Below are 16035 nucleotides of genomic sequence, written 5' to 3' on the forward strand. Positions count from 1 at the left end.
GACCAGGTGGCTGTGCTTCCATCCAAAGGGGCCCAGGAATGCTGGAAAATGGCAGTCCAACAGGCTAGAAAGCTGCTCAGCAGAGAAGGAGTTTGGAGTCCTGTGTTACAGCAAGTTAAACATGAGGCAGCAATGCACCCTTTCAGTAATGAGGGACAACCCAACCTGGGATGCATAAGGAGTGCTGAATGCAGATCAAGAGATGTGATTCTTCCTCTCTGATCAGCACTTGTGAGGCCACATCTGGACTGCTGGGTCCAGTTCTCACCTGCCCAGCACAAGAAAGACACAGAATACTGCAGGAAGTTTCAGAAAAAGGCCATGAAGCTCAATAATGGGACTGATGCACTTTTCATATGAGGAGAGACTGAAAGAGTTGAGACTTGCTAGCTGCGAGAAAATAAGTTTTAGTGGGGACATTATCAATGCATATAAATACCCGATGGAAGAGAGAGAACATGGACACGGACTTTTATTGACAGTGCCCAGTGACAGGCCAAGATATAGCAGGCACAAGTCAAAAGATATGCAATTCCATCTGAACACAAGAAAACACATTTTGAGTGTAATAATGGTCAAACATAGAAATATGCTGCTTGGAGAGACTGTGAAGTATCCATCTTTGGAAATATTCAAGATCTGATTGGACATAGTTATGGGCAACCTATTCTAGCTCATCCTTCTTGAACAGGATTTTTTATTAGATTATATCAAGTGGTCCCTTCCAACTTCAGATTTTGTGTGATTATACTGACGTTAAAATGACAAAATAAGACCACAAATAATGTAGCAAATAGCAAAGTTATGAAAAGACTCAGCGAGAGAACTTTTTAAGCTACACATGGAGCAAAGATCTAGAGCAGTTCTTTCTGTTACTATAATAAGTCATCAATCAATGAATACATCTACAAGAATATTATAATCAAGTAATTTCTCCAAACCACTTCAAAGCACAGTGAAAAGCCTGAAAAATGACAGTGCCCTTACTCCTTGAAAAAAAATTATTTAATTTATACATTAAAAATATAATTTGAAGAAATATACACCAGAATTGATGGAGATGTAAATACAAGCAAAATACATTCTGTTAATTTCTAGTTATGAACAATCACATCAAGAAAAAATTATGAGAAAAAACTGTAATAAAAAGAATACACAGCTCTCTTGAATACTCAGGATCAAAAAGATAAACATTTTATTTCTTCTAAAGCCAGAAAAGTGGTATCTTTTTGATTTCCAGTACTGTGGACCCACTAAATGCTACAACAAGAAATGAGCATTTCTGAGGACCAGAAGTCATGATTCACCCAAATAATTTTTAAGTGCCAAACACACATTTGTATGCCAAACACAGCTATGCAATTAGTTCTTCATGTGTGAGCATATTTCAATACAAGAACTCTTGTCTGACATTTTCTTTTACCCAGAAGACCAAAGCCTCAGGCCATACAGAAAAGTTTACCTGTAAATAGAAGGCTATTCATGTTCAGGGAGCATAATCAGAAATACTACGAATATTTGATTCCAAAGCAGAAAAGTTTTTCTAGGTAAAGCTACAAGCTAGAGGGAGGGAAGTGCAGGCACAGGAGTTGGACTTAATGATCCTTGTGCATCCCTTCCAACTCAGCATCTTCTGTGATTCTGTGATATATAAAAACATATGCATGTATACACATACCGTTACACACACAACTCCAATGTCTTTTGTAAAGCTCTGTATAAATATGCTTGAAAATTCATCTTTGACAGCATTTGTAAATAAAAGCAATTTTACTAAAAGCTAAATCAGAAAAGGTTCCCTTCAATAAGTGACAGCACAGCTGAATCTGTACCATAAAGCAGTACTAGCACTATACATACTGATAGCTCACTGCAAACTTGATATTCAAGAATCAGATAGTAGAACGCAAGAAAACATTTGTGAGGAACCATTTCTCACAATAATTTTACAGCCTCTAACAGTGACAACTCTAAGAGCTCAAATAGTCTTTGGAATGATTAGGAAGTCGAAAATTATATTAATTTAACTTTTTCTTTAGAAATTCACTTCTATGAACTATAAAATTTGAATTTTTATTGCTGATTAAAAGCACATTTGTATACAATTCAACGTTAAGTTAACAGCCAACAGACAAAGTAACAACTGAAGTTTTGAAAGCACTAATTTTGGTAGCAGTCTGGAAGAGTCCCACAAATAATTCTTGCTCTTACAGACCAATGCTTATTACAGAATCAGGCTCCAGAAGTTCGGGCTCCTGTGCAAAACCAAGAACCTGACTAGGAGAGGTACAGAAACTGAGACAACACTCTGAGATACAAGACTCAATTTGACATTGTTCTTTCCACTTGGTGAACAATTCTGGTACTCACATACAGAAGGGATCTGGAACTCTGGACAAGCAGCCACATCAGCCACACCAAACACCTTAACAACCCTAAATAATTCTACAGGATTACGCAGAGATGCATTGTATTCCTGAAAATAGCTTGGAGAGAATTAGGGATATATCATCAGAGAAGCAGAACAGCTATAAAGCCAACAAAAGGTTGAAAACATTACTACTTGCTTACAGAACCCAACAGGTGAATTTCTACAGGTTGCCTTCCAAAAGGATGCAACAGACTAGAAAGCAACTAGATCATTCTATAATGGTCAGATGCCAATAGATAATTCCTTCATCTCAAACTCAAGCATGCAGTAACAAGAGGTCAAACAATGTAGTTGCACTATTAAAAAAAGCTCTGATAATATAAAAGCCGATTTTCCCAAACCAAGCACACCTGTAAATGTCACCAGGCAATAATAAACTCAATACCATTTCACCACTCCTTTTTAACATTTCTTTTGATGAAACTAGACATGCAAAATGCAGGAGTCTTTACTGCAACAATCATGTAAGGAATGCCAGTTATAGAGAGATTGCCTGAAGTTAAGGGCTTGCAAGAGTTTTTGTTCTCCTGTATGGTGAAAGACATGAACAATGAACAACAACTGGGCAGGTTGGGAAGCAAGGACAGGTTCCTGCATCACTGTAACAGCACATCTTGCTCATCTACATCTAATATGCAGGAAGAGTCTTAACGTGCAAGGAACAAAAATCGCTAAGTTATATCGATTCCCAGAGTTTTTCAACCTCTGCTATTCTATTGGGAAACCTTTTAGACAAATTACATGCAACAACAGCATCAGTGGTAAGACAGACATAGGTGTTTACGGCAATCTATAATTTTTGCATGCTCCACTGAAAACTAAGGAAAACTATAGTGCAACTGGATACAGTCACATTAATGCAGAGATTGATCAACAGCAGCACAATAAAGCTGTTTTCACTTGCCAGTATGTCAGATTTCAAAGTCACTGGCCCACATATATCAGGTATGAAAGTGATAAACCGGACTCCTCTCCACCTCAGCTACAGCTTTCAAGACTGTAGGTGCAAAATTAAAATGACAGTCCTACCAGTTCCTTGCCTGCCTTCTCTAGCCAAAAGCCCTTTCCTAGTGAGACAAATCTGACTGTGAAGGTCTCATGCTGGAAACAGTACAAGATGTAAGGTCAACTTTTGAAAAGCTAGTACTGAAATTGACTTTTAAGCAAAGTACAAGGGTTATCAACACCCTTTGTATCTGACAAGCCTAAGAGCAATACTCAGGACAGAGAACAGAATTCTACTGAAGGGATTTTACAGGGGACATTTAGCTGCACTCAGCTCCATTCAAGAGAATGTAGTTGTTAGTACAGAATTCACGGAGTTTATCTGGCTAAATAAAGCTTCATCCTATTTCAGAAAGCATGAAACAAAATACTTGAAAATACTTCCAACTCCAACAAGCAGTTGTTGCTAGAGACCCTTTAATATAAGTACAATGATTTTCAAGGTCATTTTTGCATGCAGTTAAATTTTTTCAAATACATAGTTATTTGCAGGAAGCCCAGTAGATTTTCATTCATTTATTTAACACACAGTAACATGTAAACACTACGCTGGAACAAGGTTGTACTGAGGACAGCTGTCAAGCTGTCAGCTAGAAGAATTCCTGTCCTCCTACCTCTGGATTCAGGCTACAAGTCTCCTCCAGATTGCTGCTGCTCTTCCGCTCTGTTTCCAGAAGTCAGCATATTTAGACAACTTCAGTCCTACTGACCTGGATTTAGTTTCCCACTAACTAAATAAAAAACACTACCTGCTATTAACTACATGCAAAACTGTAACCAGCCTGCAGTGAACACCAAATACTGTGCTGCTATTCTCACTGAATACGCTTGTGTCACTCAAATCTACCAGATAATTCCAGTAACAAGGATCTCAGCACTGAAGCAACTTTATCTGGAACTCATAAAACTTTTCAAGGCACACAGATAGACCAAATATTTATTATCAGAAAGATGCAGGTATGTAATTAAAGCAAGCACACAAACAACTATACTCTGAGCAGAGTCCACTTCTTGCCTCTTTTCCTCCTAGATACACAAAATTCGCCATAGGGAGAGGAAGTGCTCCTGCAATGAAAGAACGGGCTAACTTGCCTTCAACTAGGATAGTCAGAGCAGAATTATGAACAGCAGAACTTTCAGAATGTGGATTCAAAAACTTTATATTCAAAAGCCCTAAAAGGGCAGTCCACAAAGTGTCTGGAGGAGTTGCTATAAGCTTGCTGGCTTTCTGTGAATAAGTCTGGGAAAAATAAAATACCATATTAAAACCAACCAAACAAAACTCCAAAACAAACAAAATAAAAACAAACAAAAACCCCCCAATCAAATACCAAAAAACCTAAAGGTATGTGCCAAAAAAACCAAAAACCAAAAGGTATGTGAGCACATAACTCAGCAGCAAAGGTCTGTTTGTGGACAACAGCCAATTGCATTCCTTGTATTCTCACCTGTCATTAAAAACCTGAAGTTATAAGTGGATGCAGAAAGAAACTTGAAAATGCTCAGGTTCACATCGAGAGGTACTGGTGAGTATCTGATGCAATTCCCCCAACATTATCCTGACAGTCTGGCAATCTCTAGCAGGTAAAGGTCACATCAGGGCCAGATCTGATCACAGACAACAAAGGCCCATCTGCAGGACTTCCTGCTATCAAGGCAGAAATTTTTCTTAAATGGCCCAAACCTCTGCTTTACACATGTTCCGCTCTTGAGGCTTCTAATGGAAAATCACTGAACTGGCAAGTAATCACACTGAAGGGCATTGAGCTGTTTGCTCCAGGTGTATGAGTAGGCAACACATCAACCAGTAACTTGCCAGTTTGCTGGAGGCGTAAGACAGATTAATGCAAAGATCACCCTGATATGAACATTTGCTTCCATTGAATTAATTCCCACATAAACAGGTCTAAATACTCAGCCAACTGTTTACTTATCCAAACTTCACCATTAATGCTTCTTTTCACATCCATTTTGGAAAGACAGTCTGAAAGTATTTCAGGACTTGTGATGCAGCATTCTCATTTTGTTATTGCAAAGCCTGTTCACTAGAGAACCTAAGTTTTACCTCTGTTCAAATTTCGCCTCAGGTCACCAGAAATCAAACTGCTTTTTCCTCTGCTTCCAGATCCAGCTGGATGCCTCCAACTGCTGGGACACAAGGGAACACCAATTACATTCCAGTGGCAGGGAGGACTGTTTTGCTTTGAGACTGCAGCAACTGCCACCCAATGGTAATTATTGCACATTTTACTGCAGGAAAAGCTGCAGTAAAATTATTGCAGATTTTACTGCAGGAAAAGCTGGATATGAGAAGATCTTCCTTCCCTCATCTTTTCTTCCGAACAGAAGCCAAGTGACTCAGAAGTGAGCCACTTTCCAGGAATGAACAAGCATTTGTTCCCCTGTTCCCTGTGAGGGCTTGGCATAACCGCATGATGTGAAAACCAACATCTTCACGTTGCCTGCATCACGCCGGAAATACCACTGAAGTCCAAGTATGACTCATTATCCCAGGAAAAAGCATTCAAAGCAACCTTACATTCCAACAATCCTGATAAAGAAAAGTTGTTAGGCCAGTCAGAGCAAGGGCAGGCAGGGAGAAGACTGTTCATGATAAATATCAATAAAATGGCAAAAGACCCCATTAACATTTTCCAAGGAAGGTATGTATTGAATTAAAACAAGCAACCACTACCCTGCCCAAGAATACAGTAAGCACACGTTTGTCTTTGTGGGTGAGATGGGTGAGGAAGAGGAGGGGTGGGTACTGGTGGAGTTGAAGGATGCTGATTTAAAAAATAAATACATGGGAAGAAAACCTAAGTCCTGGTGGCCAGGAAGGACAGCAGTATCACTTCTAAAGGACATGAAAATTATCCTTGGAAATGTATTTCTCTTTTGGCAGAGGCAAAGGAATAAACAATTAAATTTCTTCAGCTCTCTAGAGGCAGAAATTTATTCTACAAAGCCTTCTCCTTCGACACCATATTTTCAATAAGTAAGCCGTGATTAAACTGTCAGTTTAAAATTCCTGATTTCTGCAGACTTTGCCTCTTTGGAGGCGCTTTGATGCTGCTGACCTACTTACTCCTTGCACATTTTTCAGTAAGACACAGAAGAGGAGTAGGGATGCCCTTTTTATTTAGATGAGGGGACAAAGAATCCAAAAAACTCTGCAAGTCTGTATGTTTACTGCTGCTTGACCAAGAGCCAACTCCAGATGCAGCTGTACAGCTGTTACATCACAGTGCTATATTCCTGGTTTGATTGTAGGTTCTGTTGACCTGTCTGGAGTACTGACCTTTGGGATTCTAGCATCATTGTTTCATGGCCTAAAAAGAGCAATCCAAGTGGCAACAGTGCAAACCAAAAAATTCAAGATCCTTGTTCAACACTTCAAAACTTCTAAGCTGTGTAAAAGAACATTCATTTCTTGTGGTAAGAGGGAACAGAAGCCCTCTGGGAAACAGAGTACTATGCTGGGATTTTCATGTACAGCAGTTAATACAAGTCCAGGACACAAACTACAGTGTCTCAAAAGATTTACTTTAAGGTTAGCAAAAACAGAATAAATTCTCTTTGAAAGCCATCCTAACACTAAGTCTAAATTGCCTATTTTCAACAGGCTAAAACTGTCCCATGTCAGGACAGGGAAGTTTGTAGTGAATATGAGTGTTTCCTGCAGTTAGATCAGTCCTGCTGCTCATGACTGCTACTGATGTCCTTGCCAGTGCTCTTCATGAACAATTTCTCATCTTTGCAGGAATCACCTTGAGAGAGGACAGGAGTGGAAGAAGAAACCATTCATAATTTAAATGCTCTTCAACTCACACAGAAGGAGGATACCTGCATCACGTCTACCTGTTACAGTCTCTGCTGAAAGCTCACTCAAAAGAATCAAATGAGATAAGCACTGATCAAAATTATTTTTTAGTGAGGATAAACATATATATTTATCTACTCAGGATGATATTGCAAAGAATAACCAGATGTGAGCAAAATGAGTTTATATGACCAAGACAAAAGAGGCCACTGTTTCCTGAGAATTATGCAGAAAGGAGTTATCTTTTCTGCATATAACTGACTTTGAGCAAAGCCTTCTATGGATGTGGAAGAGGGCAGAGAAGGGCAAGTAGATAGAAGCCTCCTTCCAGACTTCCTCCCCACTATGCTTTGTGATACAAATGGTGGGAAGAAGTTCCCTACAGGTATAGCTTACATGGTACAGTAAGGCAGTAGAGTTTTGTAGCCAGAAGAAATGCCATATCTGATTTAACAAACTCAGATGAGATATATCCTTAGCCACATGAGACAAGTTATCTTCTTCTAGCCACCTGCTAGCATTTGCCATAGAGAGTACAAGGCAGGGAGAAGAACTGCTACTTAGTAATTCCTAGAACAGATTTATTCCATAGACCTGGTAGCTATGTCAGTAAGAGCAACACAGAAATGTGAATTCTGTGAATTGTTTTCATCCAGCCTGTGAACTATTGTGTTGCCATGATTAAAAAAACTGAAAACCAACCAACCAAAAAAAAACCCCTCAAAAACCCCCAACTGCAACCTCAAAAACATAGCCTGAAACTTCCATTATGATTAATACCCATTATTTTATCTTTGTTAGTAATTTTTTAAAATAAAAATGCTAAGGAAACAAAGAGAAGTCAAAGCTTTGGAAGAAACATATGGTGCATTTGCAAGAGCTCTTTCCCTCCTCTTTCCCCGACCAGAATTCCAGGAAGAGCAGGAACTATCAGTACTGTTTCCTCCTTTGGCAGGACTTAAAAGCCACACAGCATCTGCATGCTAAACCATCTGGTTTTTCTCCTGTTCACTGCAAGGAACAGCCACAGTGATTATTTGCCACAGCTGATAATCTGCAATTTTCCAAATGGTAAGTTGCAAGCAGGAGAGATCAGCCACCGTGATTATTTGCAATTTTACCCACTTGTACATGCATTCCCCAAGGGAAGTATTGTCCTAGTTGCAGCCTTTCTGTTCTGTCATTCAAGTTGAGTTATGGGGATAATCTAGGAACTCTAATCACCACCTAATGAAGATGAATCACCATCTCTTGGACAAACAAGATGTTCTGTCTTTGAGATAGAACTCCAAATGTTAAACTCCAATGTAAATTTGAAGTCCAGCACAGTCCTGCACATGCATACCACAAGGATCATTAATGTAGACATAAAAAGGGGTCTGCATGCGCTGTTCAGCCCTGGAGAAAAAGTGGTTTAATTTAGAATTCTACCTTCTCATGATTAGATGAAGAAAACTGCTCAGTTGTCATTACATGCAAACATTGATTTTACTTATCCCAATCCAAGGCATTGCATGCATTAAATGACAGCTGACAGCACAGAAAAAGTAACAAGGACATGAACACTGAAATTACTGGAAAAATGTTTCAACTCATCCTCTTTGGCCTATGATCTCTTTACTCATTGTGTCAAGTAGGTCAGCAAGGGATTAATGGAAGGAGAAACTTGTGTCTAGCATTTGTAAGATTTCAAGTACTCAGCACTGAGCTGTACAGCTGCTAATATTCAGTACCTTGCCCGTGCTTGTAGATTTATCTGTAGTTATTATACCACTCAGGTATAACAACTGGATGTTATTATACATCCTGACTGGATGTCCATTCCTAGTTAAAAGCCCACTTGCAGAATAATCTCTCAGGTACACGGTGTTGGGTTTTCCCCTTGGACAAGACTCATAAAACAGTACAGAACACGCAGCAGTGTTTAAATGCATGCAATACAGAGTCAATCACATCATCACTCAAGAGCATTTGTGCCTACATTGATACATAACAGCAAATAAATCTGGCTAGCACTCAGCACAGGATCATTAAGAACAGGTGCTTTAAGAAAGCAAATGTCAGTCATGTGCAAACATCATATATCAGTACTTTTTTTCCACTTCTTGCAATGGATGTATCACAAATTTGGAAGAGCAGTATTTAATATTTTCCAATTAGGTCAAGTCAGAAAGTGTCATGTTATAAAAATTCATTGCAATCATGATCCTGATGGATACAACTGCACCAATGTTTTCTGGTAAATTCTCCAGTTATATTCTTACTCTACAATGTGCATCTCTACACCATCAACCAGTGTATAGCAAACATTTGCAATGCACAAAACCAACCCCCACGGAGACAATTGTGGAATGCTGTATTTTTTGCCCCCCTTCTTTTTTTCTTTTTTTTTTTTCTTTTTTTCTTTTTCTTTTTTTTTTTTAAGAGACAGATACGGAAAGTTCCTTTAAAAAATAGTTAGGAGAGGCTGTCTTTTATTATGCTCTATATTCTGCTATGGTGCCAGGATCTCTGTGCATATCACAGCCAAGGGAAAGATCAACAGCATGTGCTACTCAGCAAAAATATAATAAAAAACCAAGGGTATATATGAAACACATCACCTTTTTTTAAATTCATCTCACTCTTCCCTTTCTATTTCAACTGAGGCCACCCCATAGACACTTTCAAGATAATCGCAGGCTGCATTAGAGCTAGAACTGCTGCTGCAGGACTTGCTTAGAAAAAGCTCACACTCTTCTGTCCTGCAGCCCATCCCAGACAAGTGAAACTGTTGTTTGACTGTACAAAAGACAAGAGTCAGAACAGCACAAAACCCACTGCTTCATCACAGCAATTTTCAAATTATCTACTCCACAGAAAATGAATGCAGAACTGAAAGCAAGCCAAGTGCCTTCAGGCAAACCTAATTTCCCCCAAGTTTACCTGTGTTGCTCTTAATTGTTAGTGTAGTTTTGCATGCCTACATCCTGCTTCATAAAACCAAGATGTATGTGGACTCTCCCACTTCAAGACACCAACATATGAAACTGAACAATGCACAGCCTTGTTCAAGCCCAGATGAAGACTGAGTATTTCCATCTTCTATCCGCGCATTGGTATTATTCAACAAATTTAGTCACAGTAGCACAATACAGTCTATCAGCAAGCAGAAACACACTGAAGACTTCCTAGGTCTTTACCTGAGTAGGGATAATAAAGATTAATGCACATATCAGCACACCAACACACCAAAACCAGATGAGGCTTACCTGACCTAAGCCAGTAAGAAGTTCTGCAGACAATTGCCTCTAATTTAGTATCCAGAATGGTAATGAACTGTTGTGTTTGCATAGATGTTTGAGCTCCTCCAAAAGAGCACTTTCAAGCAGAGTTCTTCATAGCCAGAAATCAGAGAAAGAAGCTGTATGTTTTTGCCACCCTACATAAAATGCAAAGAGCACAAAACCTGCATTTCCCACCACTTTTCCCTGAAGTTTTAAGTTCATTCTATGACACTGCTGTGAAGCCACATTAAACTGCTGGTAAACTGATGTAGAGTCTCTGTGGCAAAAGTAGATACAGAACTAACTGGTTCAATCTTCAACTCTTGTTTGCTTTTAAGGATACAAAAGCACTCATCTGGTTTGAGTTTTCTGACTGAAAAAGCCATAGGAGAAACTGTAGCTACTACATTATAGTTGATGTCAGAAACAGACGTCAATTACTGAAGGTTTTGCTCATTTTTTGCCAGTAGGGATTTCCAGAGTCTGGATGCAAAACCAGCAGGTAAAAATTTTATTCATTTACTAGAAAACTAAGCACAACAAAGATGACAAAAAATGAGAACTGAAAGGGTATCTTGTTCCTTCAAAGAACTATTCTGTCTCATGGTTAACCAGCTTTTTCAAGCTTACTTAACTCTTTTGTAGAGTGCAGATAAAAAACCAAAAGTGATTTGAGTAAGAGAGAATATAATACAAAAGAATAATGAAGAAAATTCTTCTGAGAAAAAAATTTCTCTAGTTTAGTGGGGGGGGGAAGCACCCCTAAGCAGGACCTATGAGTTGAGCACAGCTAGCTGGAGAAAGGGTAGAAATTCCTTCTGACTTGACAGCAATGTAATGTCCACTAATTTCCTTTAAAAAGCAATAAATCCAGTTTAAGCTAGAAATACCTACTGCCAGGGCTATCCTGATAGTAGTTGGTTTATTAACACACTACTTTTAAACATTTTCACATTTCCTTTGGCTAAAAGCTTCTTTGGAAAAGAATAAGAGAAAAGAGGAAAGGAAAACAAAGCATAATTGAGGATACATAAAAGTGTGACAAGGGGGGTTTGTATCACTTTTCTGTCCCAAGTGTATGTCTCATTTTTCTTTTAGTATCACTATTGTAGCTCCATATAACAAATCCCTGTAAAACTCATCAGCGACAGTCTATGTCTCCTGTACGCTGCAGATTCTTCATGTAACAAATTCTCCATATTCTGCTTTTGACCAATGTTGCAAGAAGCAATAGAGCTGGAAACAGTTTGAGAAGACTGAGAGCTGAACTGGTAAGCTGGCAAGATGTATCTCTGATGTCCCCCTGCCTAATATGATAATACTCCTCCCAGAAAGACCCAAAAAGGAGTTTACAGTGTTCCCTTCCTCTGCTGTGGCAGACCACAATAGTATAGTCACCTATGCTTCCATACCCCCACCTGGAAGGCACCCAGCATTCCTGCCAACAGAGTCCAGAAATGCACATACAGGCCGAGTGCAGTCTGGAAGCCCATCTGTTCAGCCTCTGCTCCTTCCTCCCACAAAGTGATAGTGAACAGCTGTCAAGAGTCAGACTCCCTTGCTGCAACAGCATGCTTTCAGCATGGATTCCACCCATCTAAGGTTACCTCCACAAAAACAGAATATTTGTGGGTAAGCCCCTGCTCAAGCTACATTTCAGTAGACTGTTTCCTTGTGCCTCACCTGTCTGGTCTCCCCAGAGATAAAGTTTGAAAGTATCAGTATTGGGAACATACTGTCATGGTGGTGAAGCTGGAAATCGACTGAGACTAAACAAACATGGGTTCCAGCGATCTAGTCTGGGATATGCTGACTCTCACAGCCACTTCTCACCTTCACAACTCAGTTCCAGGTTCATAAAATAAGCTAGGTTTAACAAGATCTCAGGAAGTGGAAGTCATCTTGTTCAATGTCCTCCTCAAAACAGGTTTTAGCTACAGAGTCAGACAAGGTTACTCACATTCTGGTTTCTCAGTCCAGTCTTGAAAATTTCCAAAGATGAAGACTACACAATCTGACTAGGCAACATCCTTCACAATTTGACTGTCCTCATAGTGAGATTTTTTCCCCCCTGTATTAAATGAACCTCTTACTTCAGTTTGTGTTCACTCCCTCTAAGCCTTTCCAGGCAGGGAAAGAACAGATGGAACACTGATTAAATCAGAATGAATCAGTCTACAGAGGTCTGATTACAAGGGAAAATGCAAAACAGTTTCATTTTTAATTTACTTGATTCAATTTAGGGTTCATACAACTCACACCAATCTCTACAGGACAGGCAGAGGATCCCTTCATGGCCATATATATTCGTGTTTAGGCATGTTCTACCTAAGAGAACCTAGAACCTTCTACCTTTGCACTGAGATGAAGTACATCTTTTCTATCCCACTAGATGACCAGAGGAGTGAGACACCTTCAAATTCAATATATGTGATACTAGAGGGTATGAGTTGGGGAGGAGGAGGGTAGAAGTGAGATGGAGGGAGATTAAAAAGAATTTAAGAGGTCAGCAGGGCACAAAATGAGAAGACAGTAGCTCTTTCACTTTTGTAACCAAAAAATACCAATATTCCAAAGAATACTAATTTTTTTCACTCTAGGATCATAGTTCTCTTTTTTGTATTTCTCAAGAGACAGCTGCTGGAGTTCTAAAATTACAGATCTTCTTGGACCACACAGACCTCAGTGCTACTCAAACTCCTGCCAGAAGCATCACTGTTTTGAAGGGGCAGGCAATTCAAATCCTATATTAAAAGCACCATTGTTCTGAAGAAAAGCCATCCAAAATCTTGCAGCTTGTCTGGGGATGAGAAGGATGGAGTAGAGGGAAAGCCTGTAGTAACTGCAGGTGAAAACAGACATAGAATCAAAGCAGCATAGTCAGAAACACAAAGACTCCCTATGCCACAGGCAATGCTGCATGCAAAGCACATGTAGGCACCAAGGAAAAAGCACTTGCATACATTACACACGTTGCTTATATTAGGAAAGCAGATAGATTTTGTCAAACTGACCATCTTGATCAAAAGTGGTTTAAACCTACTGATTCTTTTCCAACAGAAGTCTTCCAGACTGCAGGCAAGGATCAAACAGCATTTTGAGCTCATTGGTTTCTTTTTCTGAAACATCCATATATCCATTCCTTCACTTGGCTTTTATGCAAGTACACAAGCCAGATTGATCAGACAGTGAGCAAGTAAAGTGAATGAATGAAGTTACCATCCTTCAACATGCACCCTCAAGTAGTCTACTATAATTCTAATGTACCTTTCCAAGGTTCTGGACATCTTTCAATTATTTTGGGCATAAACTTTGTTTTAATGAGAACAGGAGTCTAGAAACTGTGAAAAACTCGATTTTTATTCAGACTGGTGATTCAAGTTTCACATTTAGTCCCTTTCCAGACTATATCAAATCAAAAGTGCAAAATGAAGCTGTTGAAACAGGGAAAAAAACCCCACAGACAAAGGCAACATTAAATTAAACATGTTGCATTAAACATTAGAGAGAACACCTTCAATCTTTCTAGAGGAGGAGACACCTTTAAACATAAAGAAATTGCATTAATTTTATGCACAGCTGGTTTCCAGCCCAGTAATGCACCTAGTTACAGCAACCACAACACATTGCAGTCTCTCACAACATGAGAAACCAGGCTCTATCCTTTCTGGCTTTATCTTCTCACAATCATTGATGGGGTAAAAAGTGCTCATGAAGACAGGAAGAGAAGTATGGATGATCCTGGTAACTGGACATGCTTCTAAACTGGTAGAGTCTCACGGCATGTGTGAGATCTTTCACTTTGCTCAGAGAAGGTAAGTGCTTGTATTGAAGCAGGTCCAGCTGCTATTTCAAATATCTCTCAATTCATGCACATTAGACCTAATGGCAAGGAATAAATTCTCTTCTGTAATTGTTCCTAGACAATTTCTTTCCTTTAAATCGTTGCCCAGTGTAATGTCTGTCCAAATCCCAAATGAAGTAAGAAACAAGTCTAAATAGATGCGGAAGCCCAGGAGGTTTCTAATTAACATTACATCTAGCATACTTTAAAGAAGCAGCACAGCTGTTCAGAGCATATGCCCTCACTTCTCATGAGCTGCAGGCAATTTTGCACTACAGGATAGCAGCAGGTGACAGTAACACTAGCACTATGCTCCAAATGATGGGAATGCTCAGAACATATCAGACATCCCTCCTTTGTCACTTCTAGGAAGAGCTCCCCAAGATTTCCAGTGAGAGCTCCCCAAGATTTCCAGTGCTGCTCTATAGGAAACTCCCAACACATAAATAAAACCATCTTCTTACCAGTCACAAGCTTTCTTCTGCGTGCTACTGGTCTTCTTAGAATCCTACCCAGTGGCTCTCCACATTGCAAATGTTGAGATGGGAGCACATACAGATTGAATTTCAGGGTGAAGAGTTACCTTGCTCTTTTCCACACTTTTAAAGGAAAAAATGTTGGAGCAAGAGAAGGAGTTTAAAGTTTATTGAAAATTATGCCAGCTGTTGAGCTTAGTGGACAAACACACTGCCTCTTCTGTGTTAGCTACAGCTGTCTGCCATGCTCAAGTACAGACAGACAGCAAATCTTACACAGAGCTACTACAGTGCTTAGAGATCTGGTTAGCTTGCTAGGCTCACTGATTTTCAATAGGCCAAAAATATTCTTCATAAACTTCCCATGTTGTACGTGCTAATCTAGACATCCTAATCAAAGCCTTTATCAAAGTACTTATCATTGCTCTTATATTATTTGCAGTTGTAAACTCGGTGCCAGCAAGCAACATGCCAGAGGCCACCTGGTAAAGAATTTTACAAGATCAGACTCACCACCAGTGTGCTGTAGTGACTATTCAGATGAAGTTACATGTCTGAACAAAAAAACAGCCTTTCTAGTTACAAGGGAAACTGACACCCAAGACCTTTTGAAGTAGGTGCAGGTTCATGGGAATGCTGTTTTCTCCATACTCCCATGCAAGCTTTCTATGATAGCCTGCATGAAGACTGAGCTACTTCTCTCAGCATGTCCATGGGAAGCTCCCAGTTAAGGCAGGTGCACCGTTTTTGCTAGGTTGGCTGTCATGCATTAGAGATCCCATTGTGATGCAGCCATGGACTCTTACCTCAGTCCCTAGAAAGAAGCAGTGAAGTGCAGGAAAGCATTTACTCTTCTAGCACTGCCTGCACCTAGAGAGGGGTCTCAGCTTTCTGCCTCCTCAGGGAAAGAAGGTCAAGCACAAAATCTCTAAGTAAGAGCTTGTAAGACTTACTCACTGCTGGTCTACTGCACAGCCAGGATGATGCATATAGAGACAGGAGGATAAATACATAGAAAAAGAAGAAAGGAGGAGGATGCTAGTGTTGTGAGCCTGTGAACAAAGCTGTGATTTTTCTTTTGGAATTCTCTCCAGTATCCTGTTGTTTGATTTTAAAATGGCTCCTGTTGACAAAATGCTCACATTCATCAAAACTCCTCTGGATGAAACCCCTGCCTTTCCTTGTCACAC

The 16035-nt window shown here is 39.6% G+C and overlaps 1 protein-coding gene across 1 annotated transcript in view; it reads right to left on the reverse strand.

Moving 5' to 3' along the window:
• The window catches only part of SHB (SH2 domain containing adaptor protein B), a 57696-nt gene that overhangs the window by 23134 nt on the left and 18527 nt on the right, over positions 1 to 16035 (reverse strand). The window lies entirely within an intron of this gene.

The sequence above is a fragment of the Prinia subflava genome, chromosome Z (genome assembly GCF_021018805.1).
Source record: "Prinia subflava isolate CZ2003 ecotype Zambia chromosome Z, Cam_Psub_1.2, whole genome shotgun sequence".
In the NCBI taxonomy this organism is placed as follows: Eukaryota; Metazoa; Chordata; class Aves; order Passeriformes; family Cisticolidae; genus Prinia; species Prinia subflava.